This window comes from Lissotriton vulgaris, chromosome 2_1, assembly GCF_964263255.1.
Source record: "Lissotriton vulgaris chromosome 2_1, aLisVul1.2, whole genome shotgun sequence".
Taxonomy (NCBI): Eukaryota; Metazoa; Chordata; class Amphibia; order Caudata; family Salamandridae; genus Lissotriton; species Lissotriton vulgaris.
Window position 1 is genome coordinate 2,043,096,282 of NC_141687.1, and position 19,598 is coordinate 2,043,115,879.

The 19,598-nt window shown below is 44.6% G+C and overlaps 1 protein-coding gene across 1 annotated transcript in view; it reads left to right on the forward strand.

The window, feature by feature from the left end:
• FBN1 (fibrillin 1) overlaps nt 1-19,598 on the forward strand; it is a 622,956-nt gene that overhangs the window by 225,402 nt on the left and 377,956 nt on the right. The gene's annotated exons all lie outside the window — the stretch shown is intronic.

A 19,598-nucleotide genomic window follows, 5' to 3' on the forward strand; every position in this document is an offset into this window, starting at 1 on the left:
GACAGTTGTCCAATCACCAGGGCCGTGTGGGAGAATCCAAACCTGGGTCTTCTGAGGATCCCAATTCATCCGCTGACGTAGAGCCATAGACTTCTCAGTTGCCTATTTTATACACCTCCGGATAGGAAGGTGTTAGTACTGGGGTGAAACTCTCATTACTAATGATGCTTCTCTAACCTTATTAAAGGCACATTTCATGTTAAGAGCAAACCATACATCTCACGTGCTTGGACTGAGCCTTTCGACAGATTTTACCTTCCTATTGCTTGATACTATGTGACTTTCCCTGATTGGGATCCACAATCTGCCTGAATCTCTCTGAGCGAAGTAGGGGGGTCACTTAATTCTGCTGAGAGGTCAGGTTCTAGATTGACCCCTTCCATCAGACTAAGTCAAAGGATGTTTTACCATATTCTCCAGTCTCTGCCGCCTCTAGTTTTCTGCTCATTGCTAAATTGACTGTGGAGAAATCTCACCTTAACACTTGCTTCCACAGAGGAGCAAAGAACCCCTTTGAATTTCAGAAACAGGTCTTCATCATTGTAACCTATGGGTAGATCCTCCCCACTAGTTAATTAAGTAAAATCATTGATTAAACAGTACTTGTAGAGTTACGATGGTCTTCAATCTCTCATGTACAGAGTGTTAAAACGATATGATCCACGTCGTTCTCCGTGTAATGTGGTGAGTATGCGTGTCCATCGCAGCGAGGCAAAAGCTTCGTACTGTCCCAAAGCCTCCAGCAGTTGACATTCACTGCCCATATCAATTGGAATTCATGCCGCCCTAGAGTCAGGGATCCGTCCAAGGGTGAGGCTTGCACTCTAGTGAGCAGTCAGGGAGTACAACTTCCCTAGCCAGCCTTCAACCGGACTCCTACCAAATGAGGTCCAGCTAAATGTACAAACAGTCAAGAATAATGCATCCACCACAAAAGTAAGCAAGCAAAGCAAGACAACACGAGGAGCTTTCTACTTCAGTTTAGCAAAGGGGGAGGAGGGGTTAGTTCATGTCACTGATTGTTGGACTGGTAGAGTTAGTCACATTCTGGGCGTTCGTTTCCACTATAATCCCTCGAGAAATGCAGTGTGTTTATGTTTAAACATATTTTTGCTGCTCCAGGGAGGTAAAGAATACCCGAGCATAAGAGGATCCTTCAGCTTTGACAGAACAATTAAAAGGTTGGCCAGTAACAATGTAGATGATGTGAACAGAGGCACTAAATAGACTTATCAGTGGGACTGTGGGCATGCTGCAATTCTAAGTAAACTGCATTTCATAATTAGGATTCATTTTTCATGTTCTTGCCCTTATATAAACAATTCCATTATTTTGAATAAGAACAATAGTCATTTAGAGCCAGATGTAGGTAGGAGATTTTGGCCATTTACCGGCCGGTAATGGCAGAATTCGGCCGTTGCCGACCGGTAAATGGCCATGGAGATGTAGGGGGATAAAAAACATGTATTTTCGGTAATTTTACAGAATCGGTAATTTTACCGATTCGGTAAAATTACAGAATCGGTAAAATTACCAATTCTGTATATTTTACCGAATCGGTAAATATACCGGTCGGTAAAATTACCGAAAATGCATGTTTGGTATGTAGGTGCCAATTTTAACATTGATACAGGGCTTTGAAAATCGGTATTTTACCATGCAATACAAATGCATGGTAAAATACCGATTCAGGTGTACATGCACATCTGTGCATGTACACCTGTGCCATGTGGCACACATACATGCCTCAAGGGAATGTATGTGTGCCACATGGCACACAAGCCTAAAACAGGGGTGCCAGAGGGTGTCAAAGTGACACCCCCTGCACCCTTGCAAAATTCGGTATTTACCGATTTGGTAAATACCGAATCGGTATTTGATATTGAATCCTATGGGCTTCAAGGCCCATAGGATTCAATAGCAAATACTGATTCGTAAATACCGAATTTTACCGATTCGGTAACATTTACCGAAATACCTACTCTTAATTACCGAATCGGTAAAATTCGGTAATTAAGAGTCGGTTTCTGATTTTGCTACATCTGGCCCTTAATCATGTTTACAAACGCATTTTGAATATGATGGAAACACCAAAAGGCTGTAGTTGGTCGACAATTCATAAAATTCTAACTCCATTTACAAATACTTCTTCGAAAGAGCTGTACATTTGGGATAATGAATCAGAGCTTATGTCTGAAAAGCATGATGTACTAAAAACACTTTGCACATTTTTGCACAAGCTGATAGAAGCTCCATAGAGCTGTTGCAAGACCCATCACCATCCGGCTTCATAATCCTTCTCATGCTTGTCCAACATTTTTACCTTGATTGTCCATGTCTAGGATATGTTCCACTTAAAGATAACCTCTCCGGTGACATTATAATATCAGTATTTAAAGAGATGTGTCAGAAAAAGGGTCTCAGGACTTCTTCTGTTTTTTGGTGGAAGTCTCATTAATGCTCTCTTCTAAATTAGACCCTTGGTTCTTCTGGAGATGAACCAGATAGAGCATCTTAAGGTAATTCTTGTGGTGAAGGCATTTCATTATTACCGCCAGAATCAACACAGCAAAGAAACCTCACGAGTAACTCTTTAAGATCCTGAAGGTATGGTTCCCTCTACAGTCTTTCCTTTAGAGGCGTCATAAATTAGGATGGATGCAGAAATATCAATATCTGAGCTAATGAGATTATTCAAATTCATGACAATATCTGCACACCATTACTGTTCATGGTCAATCATAACACCAACGCATCTCTTGTTCTAAATATATCATATTGCTTTCTCTCCATGGGCTCATTCAGCTTTCAGCACTGTTGAAGTGGACACTTACAGTTGTTTGCATGCCAGTCACTCCTCTCTTAAAAGAACTTTGACAGCATGTTACAGTTTGCCACCTGTAGCTGAGGCCCGAGTGCAGCTGTAAATTGTTTTAGATTTTTTCTTTCTCACTTGGAGCAAATGGTTAAGATGGACTTGTTGGCATTCAACTGGTGTAAGATACACAGCCATCCCTCATTTCACCCACTCATTTCAACATATGTTTCAGCCCGTTGAGCCATCCTCAGTCAGTTTCTGACATGTCTTTATTAATTTGTGCATCCGACTCAGGTTTATCTATGTGTTACTGTGAGAAAATGGATTATTAGTTGAACTAGATGGTAGTCCTCTTTGAATAATAATGGCAGTATTCCTTACTAGTTCCAGGTACATATTAATAATTTTAACCTGAACTCAACCTTGATACCTGTAGCACAGAGCAGACTGGCATAACTGACGAAAAATGTGTAGATGCTTTACCAGTACCAAAACAGTTAAAGATAGAAAACACATCCCAATAAAATTCCAACTCCAATTTATAAAAATAAAGAACATTTAAATGAACAAAGAGATACCAAAACAACAAACATCGGGTTTGTGGAACCGGTAATAACTCTTTTACGTTTTAGAAGATCATTCTTTTACGTTTTAGATGATTCTAGTGCAAAAATGCAGACCTCCAACTGCAGGTATTTGGTTGAGCTCAAACATAAAGGCCAACCTCAATGGAGTGCGGGTCAGCTACATGGACTCGGGGACACATGCATCAAACTTCATTTTTGCGATTACCAAATAGCGATTTTTAAGAAATTGCTATTTGGTAATCGCAAAATGTAATGCATCAATTAAAGGTGCAAATAGCAATTCTCTGAGTGCAATTCCTTAAGAATCGAAATAAGAGAATCGCTTTTTGGTATTGCAACTCCATTCTTTCCTATGGGAATGGTCATCATGCATTTCCTAAATTGCAATTACCTAATTGGTAATCGCAAATTAGGTAATGCAGAGACAAGGGTGTCCGGGGGTCTAAGACCCACCTGAAGCGCCCCTAACAAAAAATGTGCACATGTAAGGCACACAAATGCCCCAGGGGCATGTGTGTGCCCCATGGCACTTTGAAAAATGCAATTTCTTAACCCCTTAAGCGCTGCCGTCGGCCAATGGCCGACAGCAACGCTACCTCCCCAGTGCTGCCGTCGGCCATTGGCCGACGGCATTCCACCCGCGCTCGGAAACGCCCGCACCGCGGCAGAATTACCGCCGCGGTTAACGTGTTAAAGTATGCACATGGTTAACATCAACTTCAAATTGATGTTAATTAGCGTTTCCTAAATGCACAGTTTGCATTTAGGAAAGGCTTCTTGCATGTGCATTAGGGAATCACAACTCTGATTCTCTATTTGCATTTGCAATTTAGGTTATCACAAGATATTGAGATAACCTAAATTGTGAATCCAAAAACTGGCATGCATAGGAAAAGGCCATTTTGCAATCGCAAACAGGCGATTTTTCCGAATTGAACTGTTTGCGATGCATGTGCGTCTAGATTTGGAAAAGGAAAATTTACCTTCTGACTTAGTCTCTGAAATGGAAGTCGAAGATCATCAGCGGGGCAAGACAGTAGGCTGTGGCTGAGATGGATTCGACAAGACCAAATTGCTGTTAGATGTAGTCCTGGTGAATTGAATTTTGGTGGGAAAGCTCTGAGTGGAAGAAATTCGAAATACATGCTCAAAGACCGTCCCTTGCCATCCAGATACTTTTGTTACCAGCACCCAGTGAAGATTTTAACCTTTAGACTTAGAAACTTTTTTGGAAGCCAGGATCCTTTGAGGAAGACAAACCATCAAGTTAAATCTGACCGGCAGTTCGACATCAGCAGCTGTGACCAGGCATCGATCATGTGTTATCAATCAATCAGAATTTGTAGAGTTACCAAATTGACACTCCTGGGGGTATCTGGGTGCTGGGTAGTCATGAGCGGATTTTGCGGATTGGCAATCCGCGAATTTGCGGATTTGCAAACTCGCAATCCGCAAAATCCGCGAATTCCCGCGAATTTGCGGATTTTTTTTTTTTTTTGTGTTCGCCCGTGTTTCTGCCATTTCGCGAGGGTTTTTACAATTTCGCAATTTGCGAACTTACCTGTCGGGTCGCAAGTTTTGCGAACTTGTTGTTTCTACGTGTCCAACCTGTTTGGGACACTCTTCTTCATCACTGCCACTCTCTGTCACCACTGCCACTCTCTGACTACTCATGCCACCCTCTGGCCCACCCATGCCACCCTCTGTTTCATCACCACACCCTCTGGTTGTCCAGTGTACATTATTTTCGGCAAAGCAAAGCACACCTTCCCTGCCTCAAGTGACCTGAATTAATTTGGGGCTGATTAATGTGTCACAGAATATTTTTTTAGCTGGCACCTGCTTCCTTAGTGCGCCCTGATTAGTGATCTTTTGCACTTGCTAAGTGCTTTCATTGTTGCAAAATTAGTTACAACACCTGCCCTGCCCCAACTGACAATAATGAATTAGGGGCTGATTAATGGATTTTAACTTCCAGCCTGGCTCCTGCTTGTCTCCCTTAGCTGTAATTCAGGACCTTTGTGGCATATGTGTAACTATTCTGAGGTTCAGAGCAGGGTCACATAATAGTTGCAACTGGCAACTGAACTCTGGAGGGGCCCCTCAGGAAGCACTACAGGAAATGGCTACTAATGATGTGCCTGAACTTTTGAACCTGGTAAGTAGTTACTTTCAGTTTTGCTTAGATCGTATTTCTGCAATTTCGCACTTATTCGCGGGGCGCGAACTCACGCGAACAGTGCGAGCAGTGCGAGCAAAATCCGCTGCTCGCGGATTTGCGGATTTTGCAGGAAATTCGCAAATCTCGCGGATTGCGGATTTCCCGAAAATCCGCAAAATCCGCGAGCGGAACGGATTTTCCGCCCATGCCTAGTGCTGGGGTGGGTGGTCTCTGTCGACAAGCCAGGTCTTAAGAAAACAGCCGGAAGTAGGAAGAAACAAGCAGAAAAAGGCAAAACAGAGGGCAGAAAAACGAGGGAGCAGAAAACTCAAAATAGAGGGCAAAAAAACGAGCAGAAACAGCAAAACAGAAGATTGTAAAATGACCTAGTAGAAAAAGCAAAACAGAGCAGAAGAGGGCAAAACAGAGGGCAGAAAAATGAGCAAGAAAGGACCAAACAGAGGGCAGAAAAACAAGCAGAAAAGGGAAAAACAGAGGGCATAGAAATGAGCAGAAAGCTAAACGGAGGGCAGAAAAATGAGCAGAAAAGGCAGACCCGAGGGCAGAAAAATGAGCAGGAAAATGCAAAACAGATGGCGGAAAAACAAGCAGATAAAGGCATAACAGGGCAAGAAATGAGCAGAGGAGGCACAATTATAGGGCAGCAGGTAGACAGGCAGCAAAGGGTAGCAGACTGCGGGAGACAGGAGAACTGTCGCAGGGGGAGCTAGCATGAGGGCCTGTGTTAGCCTCAGGTTCTTTTTACTTTGAAAGTCACAGCTTGTAGAGTTAGGCAGGAGGAGTACACTTTGACACCTATCCAAGACACCACTTGGGGTCAGGACTCAATCCAGGGGAAGTCACCAGCAGGATCCAGGGCCAGTCCAGCTGGAACTGGTCAGCTGAGCTCTTCAGCAAGGTGTGTTTCTTGCAGCTTTTGTGTACCTTAATAGGAGGCAAGCCAACCAGTCCTAGCAGTCTTCTTTTCTGTTATGCATTCAAGTGGGAGCAGGTTCAGCCCTTTGGGTTTCTCTCCACAGGTTAAACTAGATGTCGTGCTCTTTCTGAAGTATGACAGGGATCAGCAGATGCAGTCCTCCTTCTCTTTTCCTCAGGTCTAGCACCTTTCTGAAGAAGATATCCATGAGTGCCACATTTATGTCTGATACTAGTTTGTGGCCTGAGAAACACCTTGTCCAAAACGGTAAAAAGTTCCCAGGGGCAAGCCTACCCGCTTTGACAACATTTCCTGGGGGGTTGCCCCAAACAATCCCACAGTGCCAAAATCACACATGGAAGAATCTTTCTTCCCTTGGTCAGAGGTCTGGGAACACCACCCAGGTGTATCTAGAGAAATAGTAACTCCCGCAGCAAACAGTTCTAGAACAGGTTTTCCTCTCACTGGGATTGGTGCCACATCGGCTTATGTGACAATAGCAGGGGCAGGTCTAGTTGTGATGCATTTCTAATGCTTTTGAAGCCTATGTAGTCGGTAGACACATCACCCAGTCCATCCTGCCTGGAGGAAGTCACACCTCCTCCCAGCCAAGGCCTTTTTGCTACCTTTCCTGAGAGCCATTCACACATCCCAGCAGCCAGCCAGGGACAGCTGGGGTATACCATGAAAGGTCTACTATAGTCTCTAGGCAGGAAAATGCAAGCTTTCTAAAAGTGGCATTTTCAATAGTAATCTAAAATTCGACTTCAGATTGACCATCAGATCAGATTTTACATTCTTATTAAATTGAGTTCTTGACTATGGATTTAGCTACTCACAAACTGAAGCTATGCATTATATGGTGTCATGATGTAACCCACTGCTTTTCTGTGGGAGAGTCAGACTTGTCCCAGTGAAAACAACAATGGAGATTTTTCACTGCTAGAACATGTAACATTTAAGAGCACATGTCCTACTTTTTAAGTCCCATGCATTGGGCCCTGTGGCATTTATTGGCCACCTGAGGGATGACTTAACAAATAAAAGGTTTATTTTGCCAGGTCGAAATTGCAGTTTTAAAGCTGAACAGTCAGGCTGTTGGGGCAGGCCTGAAGACATGCTTTGCTCTTCTTGTTCGTGGTGGCATCATAGGTGATGTGGACCACTAGTGACATTTATCTTACAGGCCATGGACACACAAAGTACTATTTACTAGGGACTTATAGGTAAGATGAAAATGCCAATCATTGATTAGCCAATTTTACATGTTTTAGTCCAGAATGAGTCAGGGGAACTTGTTTTCAAAACGAATGAAATGAATTACCCCTCTGTATTGACTGGTACTTAGTAGACGAAGAGAGTTCAAGGTACCTGATGTAAAAAAGTATCCACAAATACTTATCTTAATGAGAAAATTATTCTTGGACACTGGCAGGCTTTTACAAGTTGCAGTTTCTCCTGCAAGTGTTAAAATTCTAATGTTGAGGGAAGCAGAGGTTCTCAGCACTTCGTAGTTTGGAATGTTTTCTCAATTCACAATATGTATTATTCTTATCCAGTTCCAAAGCGCTATACAATCCCAATAGTTCTGTTGCCTGTCCTGCTTGATTTCAGAAATAGAGCAACCTTTTTGACTACTCTTGTGAAATACAGTATAGAATACAGATCGTTTGCAATTTCTCCTGTCCAGGTGTCAACAGTTCACGGGGAAAGAGCCCCTAACCTGTAGTGGAAATAGTCCTACAAGAGAAAGAAGAAGGCAGATTGACTGTCAAACCCCATTTGAGGCCCACATAGCAGAGAGAGACTAGTGGGTCCCAACCTTTGTGGTTTTGATTTGTTGCCACTGGTGTCCTGGGCATTGTCCTACTATATCTCTGTAAACTATGCCAAGCGTACCCTTTCTGCAGTTGACTCTCAGGGTAGTGAGATATTTGCAGGGAAGTAGTCTGGGGGGAAGAGCAGTTACCCAACAGACACAATGATGTGTCCAGCCCAGTTCTTTTCTTTTAGTTAAAAGGAAGTATGTGAATCTCAAAGCAAAACAAAATATTATGTCATTCATTACAGGTCTCAGGAACAGGACTGTAACCTCAACTGTCATCCTCAATGAGATGAACACTTTCCTCACCCGGTACTCTCGCCCCGCCTAGGTATAGGCATTTATTAGGCACATGTGCAGTTCGCTTGGATAGTCCCACTGGCTAGATGGTTAAATCATAATTGTGTTTGTTGACCCAATTTCACCTGGGAAAAAGTATTGGGTTCATACTACAGATTTATCTGCACACCCAGTCTCTCACTCAATTGCATCTCTGGTGATACCAGCGGCGGTGCGTCCATTGGGGCGTTGGGGCATTGCCCTCCCAATGCACACCGCCGCCATCCGGACTGCCAATGTGTGCCTAAATCACACATTCAGGAACGAGTTTCTGGCCGGCCGGTTACTGTGCCGGACCAGAAACCATCAGGAAAAGGGGGAGGCGGGGCTGTGCAGACACGCTAGTGCCGCGTCCTCTTTCGGACAGGTCATTTTCCTGCCCGGCGCGGACATGCGCACTAGCCTCCCCCTTGGGAGACCGGGGGTTGCCTCATGCCGCAGCTCCCGGTCTCCTAATGGGGCGGGGATAGGATGCGCCCACACGACCAAGGCAATAACAACGACAGCAGCAAGTGCCCCCTGGCACAGAGGAAACACGAGCAGCTGTAAATCCCCCCCAACTACCCTTCAAAGAGCAGCTGTAAATGGGGATTGCTCATTTATCATTCTGTTTTCAAACACCAGCATGACAGATTCTCAAAATACACGTGCTCTATCCACTATGCACTTTCCATTTTTGGTGAACGCACAAAAAAAAATCTTTCCTTTTTCTAAAGAAAAGTACATTTTTGTTTCAAAAATCCGATTTCATCTATTTTCCCCCAAATGTCAGTTTTCAATTTCCATAGACAATTGCATCACATTGTCTGATTCTGCGCCGTCAGAACAGGTGTTACCTGGACGTGCCAAGGATGTCAACATTGTACCAGCGCCACAAGTGTGCAGCGGCTGCCTACCCTCGTGCATAAACACCACACAGTGTCAGTCACGGACGTTAATATTCTAATGACAGCCACTGTTATGTGACATAAAGGCCACAATTAGCCCCGCGTGCTCATGCTCTGATGAGGATAGCCGTGCGACCCTTATGCTATGATTCACCCAAGGATGCCCTATATATGCCAAGATTGACCATTACTGTGTTCGGGCATGCGCGCTGCGCTTGTGAGCTACAGTGCAGAAATCATTTTCCGCCACATCACGTTCAAATGTCACCAGCCGCCACTGGGTGATACTGGAGTCTGGTTGGATGATTATGAAGAAATTATGTTTCCAAGCGCTAACAGTCATTGCTTTCAAACAATCTATTACTGTGACCTAGGCAGGATAGAACAACTGACAGAGCTAATTACGTTTGCAGATTCAGGAGAAAGGCCAAGAATTTGCACTTTACTGCCAAAAATTCATCATATTTTGGCCACCATATTCACTTGTGGTCCAGACATCAATGACAAATTAATGTTGGTTTTAACATTCCTACTTTACCAGGTGGACATGCCATTTCCATTGGCCAACACTCTAGAGGAAGGATGGATTCAGTCTTGCTCACTAAAGTGATATTTTGTTTTGTAACTTTTAAGGAAGAGATACTTTGTTTTCTTTGCCACTTTTGGTATGCCTCAAACAAGATGTTCCTTTCAAATATGTGAAATGAGTTTGGTGGTGTTACCCGACTCCTGATTGGAACGTTTTTCTTTTCTTACGTGTTAGTATGCTCTCCATTATAAATAACACCACAGCACTTCAGCCGATCCAGAAAATATATTGGCTTCTGTGTAAACGGAGAGGCTTAGCTATACTGGGCCCATAAAGCAGTTACTCATTTCTCCTTTCTAATATAGGCTCTCTTTTCCTGTTGTTCAATTATAGAAGGTGTAAGTGGGTGATTTGTCATTGCCACTTGAAATATGGAAAATGTGCGTAATGGTGCTGGGAGGAGTTAAGTAGTTCCCACCTCTTCTTTTTTGTCTCCACTCCAGTGCACACAGAAACTTCACACAAACCTTGTAAAAATAGGAACCAGGAGGTTCTACTTTACCAAGAGCCGCTAGTGTTATTTTATTGGCCAACATCTTAGAGGAAGCATTAGTTCAGTCTTGTCCACCAAAGAGAATTCTGTTTTTGAATATTAAAGGAAAAACCAGCGTGCTAAAGCCCAAGCCTGTGTATATCTTGGAAAAGTTGCACAACTCTCACGGCACATGTGCTTCTTGTTAAATAAGAAAGAAACCTAGCGGTCAATTGATAATATTTGATACATATTTTTTGCTCTGTTTGTAAATACATAATGTATTGAATCGCCCAATCAAAATTATTGTAAAACATTTCAAACTAAAATGTCGAATTTTGTAATTCTTTTTGTTGGTGAAGATTTCCACTTGGTCCCTTCCAGTGTCCATTGATTAACTTGCTTCAGCTGCCTCTGCTTAATGTCCTTAGCGAGTTCCTCAATGTTCTTCGTTACATGCCATAATAGTACAGTGCTTGTAAAACGACATTCCTTATGTCCTCATCCCCCATAACATCGGTTAGAATGCTAAGTAATGTTAGTTTTCTGGCTTATTTATGTTTGTTTCACTATGTACACCAGAAAATCAAAAATATTAAATCAAAAATATTTTCTATATTTTAGTCTCCTTTTTTTCTCTAGTATACTAGTTTAGTGACTCAAATTTTATAAATGTTAAAGCACAGATGGGGAGCATTATGTGATACAGGAGTTTGTATTTCAGGGCTTCAATCAATGAATCAATCAAGCATTTGTAGAGCGCGCTACTCACCTGTGAGGGTCTCAAGGCGCTAAAGGGGTGGGGGACGCAGCTATTGGTCGAACAGCCAGGTCTTGAGAAGTCTCCTGAAGGTCAGCAGGTCCTGGGCCCAGCGCAGGTGGGGGGGGGGAGTGTTTTCCATGTCTTGGCGAAGAGGTGGGAGAATGATCTGCCGCCGGTGGTCGTTCGGCAGATCCGTGGGACGGTGGCGAGGGCGAGGGCGGTAGAGCGAAGCTGGCGGTTCAGGGTGTAGAAGGACAGTTGGTTGTTGAGGTATGCTGGTCCAGCATTGTGGAGTGCTTTGCGAGCGTGGGTGAGGAGCTTGAAGGTGATCCTCTTGTTGACCGGGAGCCAATGCAGGTCTCTCAGGTGGGTGGTGATGTGGCTGTGGTGAGGGAGTCTGAGGATGAGATGTGCGGAGGCGTTTTGTATGCGTTGGAGTCTTTTCTGGAGTGTGGCTGTGGTTCCTGCATAGAGGGCGTTGCCGTAGTCCAGCCTGCTGTTGACAAGTGCTTGGGTGACCGTCCTTCTGATTTCGGTGAGGATCCATCTGTAGATCTTGCGGAGCATGCGGAGGGTGTTGAAGCAGGAGGAGGAAACAGCGTTAACTTGCTGGGTCATAGAGAAAGTTTAGTCCAGGAGAAACCCAGGTTGCGTGCGTGGTTGGTGGGTGTCGGGACAGCTCCCAGCGTGGCCGGCCACCAGGAGTCGTCCCATGCAGAGAGGGTGGAGCCGAGGATGAGGACCTCCATTTTTTCCGAGTTCAGTTTCAGCCGGCTAGTCTTCATCCAGTCTGCGACGGTCTTCAATCCCTCATGGAGGTTGGATTTGGTGATGGCCGGGTCCTTGATGAAGGAGTTGATCAGCTGAGTGTCGGCGTACAAGATGATGTTGAGGTGGTGTGCTCGGACGATATTGGTGAGTGGTGCCATGTAGATGTTGAACAGGGTCGGGCTAAGGGATGGTCCTTGGGGTACGCCGCAGGTGATCTTGGTGGCTTTGGATCGGAAAGGCGGGAGGCAAACTCTCTGGGTTCTGCCGGTGAGGAAGGCGGTGATCCAGTCCAGGGTTTTGTCTCGGATCCCTGCTTCGCGGAGGCGAGTGCGCAGGGTGTGGTGGCAGACAGTGTTGAAGGAGGCCGAGAGGTCCAGGAGGATGAGGGTGGCGTTTTTGCCATTGTCCAGTAGAGTCTTGATGTCCTCGGTGGCGGTGATGAGGGCAGTTTCGTTGCTGCCGTTGCTGCGAAAGCCGGATTGGGAGTGGTCCAGTACGTTGTTCTCCTCCAAGAAGTCGGTCAGTTGTCTGTGGGCGATATTCTCAATGACTTTCGCCGGGAACGGGAGCAGGGAAATGGGTCAAAAGTACTTGTGGTCCTTTGGGTCCGCCTTGGGTTTCTTGAGTAGGGCGTTGATCTCGGTGTGTTTCCAGCTCTCCGGGAAGGTGGCGGTATCGAATGAGCTGTTGATGATCATTCGGAGTTTGGGGTGCGATGATGATGAAGCTTGCCTTGCTGAAGATGTGGTGGGGGCAGGGGTAGGAAGGTGATCCGGAGTGGATGGTGTTCATGATTTTGATGGTGTCTTCGTCGTTGAAGTGGTTCCAGGAGAGCAGGAGGTCGGTGTGTTTGGTGGGTGTTGAGTCGGGGCTGTCGGCGTCTGTTGGCTGTGTCTGGGAGTCGAAGCTGATGTGGATGTCTGCGATCTTGCGGTGGAAGAAGGTAGCCAGGGAGTCGCAGAGTTTTTGTGACTGTGGGAAGTCATTGGAGCTGGGGGTGGTGAGTTCTTTCACGATATTGAAGAGCTCTTTAATCTTGTGTGCGTTGATGTCAATGCGTTCCTTGAAGGAGGTTCTTTTGGCAGATTGGATGAGTTGGTGGTGTTTGCGTCTGGCGTGCACGAGGGCTGCGTGGTTGCGGAGTCCATTAACATATATTGCATACATTTTATTTCATAGTAGTGCAAAGTATTGGACCGATTCCTTCTGTTTAAGTGACAACTTAATGCATTTCTCAAATCGGCCCAATATAAAGTGTTTATAACTAATTGTATGCATCAAAACCAATCGTATAATGAAAGTGCTACATGCAGTGTTACAATTGTGAAAAGACGTCAATGAATGCATAGATACAAAACGGTTTTCGTTATGATTTATTGTTGCTGTCTGTTGTATCTTAAATTTAGTATTTTTTAATGTTCAGGAACATCTTCTACTTTGATACAATCCAAGTGGTCTGGCTTGAAACATGCCGACATTTAGGAAAGCAGGTACATAATACCCTTTTTTCCTAACCATACCGAGTAGAGGTAGGAATAAATAGGAATCACCTACTAACCAGGTATTTTTAAATTACATCCAGCACAAAACAACCCACACTACTTTCAAACACCTTTGTGCAAAATCAAAAGGAGCTTCCACATAGTTCTTAGGTCGCAGGATGCCCGATCTGCAGCAGAACGGGATGGACCCAGTGATGAAGCATGCCACCAAGGGATAAGCCTGGTGGGTGAGGATTTTACAAGAAAACCTTGTTTTTCTTCAGTGGAGAGTTGGTCCACGTGACGAAGCAGGGTTTCTTTTTTGTGAATGAGATACTTATTGAGGAGGAGGAACCCAGAATCTTCCTACCACCCTTTTTTTTATACGTTCACAAGAGCCACAACTGTGGCGACTCATGTGAAGGCACTTAAAGTGAGATGTGCAGCCTCCATCTTTTAGGTAAATCAGGCCCTAATATTTTTGAAGACATTTGGATTACAATCTGCATGATACCCGATGGTACACTGCAAAGACTGAGGTTCTGGTGGCAGGCAACAGGTCATCTCTCTGGTCCATTTCATGATGGCTAGAGGATATAAGATGAGCCTTTATTCCATAATAAAAATGTAGGAATTAGGGTGCCATTTTTGACTAAATGTTTTTGCTGGCTTCTTAAATAGCTAAAGTCAATGCCTTGTATTTTAGGATGCTACAAATTCTGATTAAAACCCTTCCTCTCTTTCTGGTCAGCTGCCACAAGATAGTAATACAGGTACCAATAACTTCTCTCCTGGTTTACAACATTTGACTGGCTGACTCCTGCAGGACTCATTTTGGGAGGCTTAGCAGTTTCCTATCACCTGACAAACTTGTAATGGTTACCAGTACATACAAGATGCTGGTTTAGGTGATTTTGTGTAGCATATTTAATCCTATTATTAACAAGAACCAATGTTTCTCCAGAAGAAAATTAAGAAATATCTCCATTCCTGCCTGCTGAGATCTCAAGCAGCTCTTTTTTTAAATTCTCAAGGCTCATAAAGCATGTGTAAGTGCCTTCACATGCACTGTTTATATTTATAAAATATGCACAACCATAGTTTAAAATCAACTATATATATGACAATCTTGCTAGGAGGGTACAGGGAGTGTGAAAGGAAATGCTATAGGGTATCTTTTTTTTGTATCTCACAAGAAAATGAGACTCTCTGTAAATGAACTGTACACATTCAGCAATTTGGAAAGCAAAAGCTAAGCACATTTGTTTGTTTATTGTCATTCAGAAGTGTGATGGAAACAAAGATTTTAATACATTCAAAAGAAATCAAGACACTTTACTCTATGAGGCACAGATGATAAATATTCAGGAAACATGATTTCCACGAATTATAATTTGTGTGCAATGTAGTTTAATCATTAAAGCTGCATGTCTGAGACAAATCTAGTGGTTATTTCAATAGAAAATATGCTTACCGTAAATGACAGTGCGTTAACACATGATGCTGTAGTTACATTAAAAAAATCACCTGCCTCATGCCCATTAAAGTAAGGTGGCCCACAAAATTTGGCACTTTAAAAATTAGGCTGTGGTTCTAAGACGTTTGGGAATCACTGGTCTAGTAGATAGATAGCTATCTAGCCCACCTAAGAGAGGGATGGGTTGTTTTTCTAAAGTCACCTGTTGTGGTGCTAGCTGTGCAAATGATAACCATAGGAATGATCTAACAGGAGCTTTGGTTCATTTTTTAGCCATTAATATACATGGAAGAAGGCTAAGCGTTTAACTAATCTCATGATTAATTCTAGGGCATATCCCTTAGACAGATCCGAAGCCAGTGGGCGAAGCCTGGAAAGAAGAACAAAATATTATGAAGATCACATCTTTTACTCGTAAAAGAATGTCAGTTACTCAGAAAAGATTAAATATTGACACAAATGTCAGCAAAATACTATATGTTATCAGTTTAAGATTGAGGATCACACTTTTTGAGACTACACCCCGAGTTACTTAATGTTAACATGTAGTTTTATACCCTTGAAACAACGCAATGGTCATTTGATTTAAAGCTGAACGATGTTTATTTTGCCACATTTAGAGGAATGAGCATTCCAACAAAGCCCATCTGTCATGCGGAATTCCTCATGATACATTTTATTTGGTAAATACTTATACTGTTTGAGAACGCTGTATTCTAAGAACACTTTAGCAAGAATATGGTGCTTGTTTGAAAGTTAATATCTCCTAGCACTGTATGTTCAACTTGTTTCCTTTGCGTGGAATCTATGAAAACGACTTATAAAAGTAATAAACTGGAGCCAATCAGTTCTTTTTAAGCAGAACTTTCAGACCACGAAGGTTTTTGCCCTTGTACTCACGCCCATTTGACAATAGATGTGTTTCATGTTTTCTCAAATTCAAAAAAGCATCTCCAGATGTTCCTACCATTGATAAATAAAGGACAGAAGTGGATTGTCCATCCAGATATATCTGTTAAGTAAATGATTCTTCCAAATTCCAAGTCTGCACTTTTAGACGCTACTCCAGTGATTGAAACTCTAGTCTTCATTAGGAAATGAGAAAAATCTGTTGTAGTTTGCTATAGCTGGATCCCTTCCTAGCCTACAACTGTTTCCATTTGAAGACTCTCCTCTCCCTACACCACCTGCAAAAAATAGAGGGTTGAATTTAATTTTCCTCCTTAATTGCACCATGTATGTATGGATGATTGCGGTGCAAATTTGAAAAGTTTTTTGGAAGTGGGAAATATATATTTGTCTGCACCCACACAGTTAATCCTACTCCTTGGAAACTTCAATATAAACATTTGCTCAGGAGCAAGGCCACTTACTCATTCTCAGGGAAATTGCTCTCCCTCCCTCACAGCTCCACCATCAAGTGAGGCCTTCCGAGCCCCTGCACTCTCAAGTGTTGGTGTTCGAGGCCTTCCTCCACCCACAGATTTTACCTGTGCCTCATCCATGGTGGTCCAGTGGACCTCTGTCTCCTTTCTCTCACTCCGCTCTTTCTCTCCTTTTTCACTTGTTTTTCACTGATTTCAATCTCCCCCTTTCACTCCCCCTCTGTGTCTCTCCTCGGTTTTCACTCGTTTTTTACTGATTTCTATCGCCACCTTTGACTCCCCCTCTGTGTCTTTCCTCCATTTTCACTCTTTTTTTTTTACTGATTTCAATCTCCCCCCCCTTTCACTCCCCCTCTGTGTCTCTCCTCCATTTTCACACATTTTTCACTGATGTAATCTTCCCCTCTCACTCTCCTTCTGTGTCTTTCCCCCACTTTACTTGCACCTTTCACTGCCTCATTTCCACTCTTTCTTCTCTTTTTGCCTTTTCTGCCCCTTTTTCCCTGACGCTGCTGCCCCTGAGGCCCCCCCCCCTCAACATGACCAACACAACCGACCCAAACCAGCTCCCCTCCCGCTCCCGCCTCCCAGTTGCCAAACCCTCCCCGACCCCTACTTAATGGCGGCTGCTGCGAGGCAGGCAAGCAAGACCACTGACTAATTGTCACTGAAATTGCTCCCTCCCTCGCAGCTCCACCATCAAGTGAGGCCTTCCCCTGAGCCCCTGCACTCTTAAGTGCTGGTGTTCGAGGCCCTCATCCACCCGCAGCTTTTACCTGTGCCTCATCCCTGGTGGTCCAGGTGACCTCTATCCCCTTTCTGTCGCTCTGCTCTTTCTCTCCGTTTTCACTTGTTTTTCACTGATTTCAATCTCCCCCTTTAACTCTCCTTCTGTGTCTTTCCTCCATTTTCTCTAGTTTTTTACTGATTTCAATCTCCCCCTTTCACTCCCCCTCTGTGTCTCTCCTCTGTTTTCACTCGTTTTTACTGATTTCTATCCCCCCCTTTCACTCCCCCTCTGTGTCTTTCCTCCTTTTTCTCTTTTTTTATTACTGATTTCAATCTCCCCCTTTCACTCCCCCTCTGTATCTTTCCTCCATTTTCACTCGTTTTTCACTGATTTAATCTTCCCCTCTCGCTCTCCATCTGTGTCTTTCCCCCACTTTTCTTGCACCTTTCACTGCCTCATTTCCACTCTTTTTGCCTTTTCTGACCCTTGTTACCTGCCACTGCTGCCCCGGCGGCCCCTCCCCCAGCATGATCAATGCAACCAGCCCAATCCAGCTCCCCTTCCCTCTCCCGCCTCCCACGCCAAAGGGCAAAGGGCAGCGTGCCAAATGCAAGCCCGCTTGCTCCCATCCGCGACCAGGGCCAGGAACCCTGGACCTCCTCAATGCAAACGCCAATGCTATGACCCAGTGGCACTCCACGCTCTCAACCCAGGATGCAACAACAACTGCAAGCTAGCATCATGAGCCGCCACCCACAGACCCTTCAGCTGTCACCGCTACCAGCACACCTGCAGCACCACCAAGACCACGGACCCAGCTCCACCCGCCTGCAAGACCACAACTCAACCGAAGACCCTGCAATGCTTCCTCCTCAACGTCCGATCCCTCCACAAACACCCCATCGAAATCTGGGACCTCCTTGTTAGCACTACTCCGGATTGGCGTTCTTCAACAAAACATGGACCAACACCACCTCGGGACCGGACATCGCCATCGCCATTCCCCAAGGATACAAGATCTCCAAGAAGGACCGCTCTACCCACCCGGGAGGAGGAATCGCCATTGTCCACAAATCCAACCTCCTCCTCAGCACACTTACTGACGAGCCCACAGACTTGATGGAACACCTTCATTTCAAGATACTGGCCAGCCGTACCACCACCCTCAGAGGAACCCTCCACTACTGACGCCCTGGACCCCGCTGACTTTTTGCCAACTCCATCACGGACATCATCTCCTCTCATGCCATCGCGTCCACCAACTACACCCTACTGGGAGACCTCAACTTCCACCTCGACAACCAACTGGACGCCAGCACCACATCCCTCCTGGACAACCTCCACGACATTGGACTCTGCCAGATCGTAACCGAACCCATGCACTTCGCAGGGCACACCCTCGACACCCTCTTCACAACAGGTAACTCCATCACCTTCAGCCACACCACTGAACTCCCATGGACTGACCATCGATGCGTCCACTTCACCCTCAGAACACCCACCATCCACGGACACCTGCTCCAACGAAGAAACTGGACCAGAATCACCGACGACCAGCTACCCTTATCACTCAGCAACTCCACCCCAACCATCGTGGAAAACGACTACCCCAACGCCGCAGCCCGAACCCTGCACAGATGGATTTCTGACAACACCAGCACCATAGCCCCCCTCAAGAAAAACAACAACACTCACGCCAAGAAAACCAGATGATTTACCACCGAACTTTCAGAGTCCAGATGCACCTGCCGTCGCCTCGAAAAGTCTTCAATCGCTTTTTTCTTTGTTTTTCTGATGATTTGGTGGTGGGCGTTGGTGGCAACTCTGAAGTTGTTGTAGGCTTCTGTGGATTTGGTGTTCCTCCAGGAACAGTAAAATCCAGCTTTATGCAGGCCCGTACCCACAACACAACAAACCAGGAAACAGAACTGTGGTAGGACAAAAGCAAGGTCCTTCAACAACCTGACAGGCAATACAAAAGAATTGTCCTGTCATCCAGTTTGCTCTTCTTTTAAGTGCACCATGGTGTTACATACAATGGTTCATGGTTCAAACAGACCGGTCAGCCAGAATTTGACATTGTGGTGCCAACGGGATGGCAGGTCCACCCTTCTCCTGAGCTCTTAGCAGTCATCCCCGCCTATTGAGATCGATCTGTCAATCATAGTGACCTATTGTGTAACTTCTGGGAGGAATTTTACATTTCATTAACTTCTTATTCACTCCTAGTAGAGGCTCGGGAAGTTGGAGGGTTGATACAAATTAGCCCCCGGTAACTTGAGGGAAGTAAAAGTAACTTTTCCTGACTTTTTATTACAAATCTGACTTCACTATTCAATTGGATTTTTAATAACTATTAAAAATAGTGGTTTAATAATT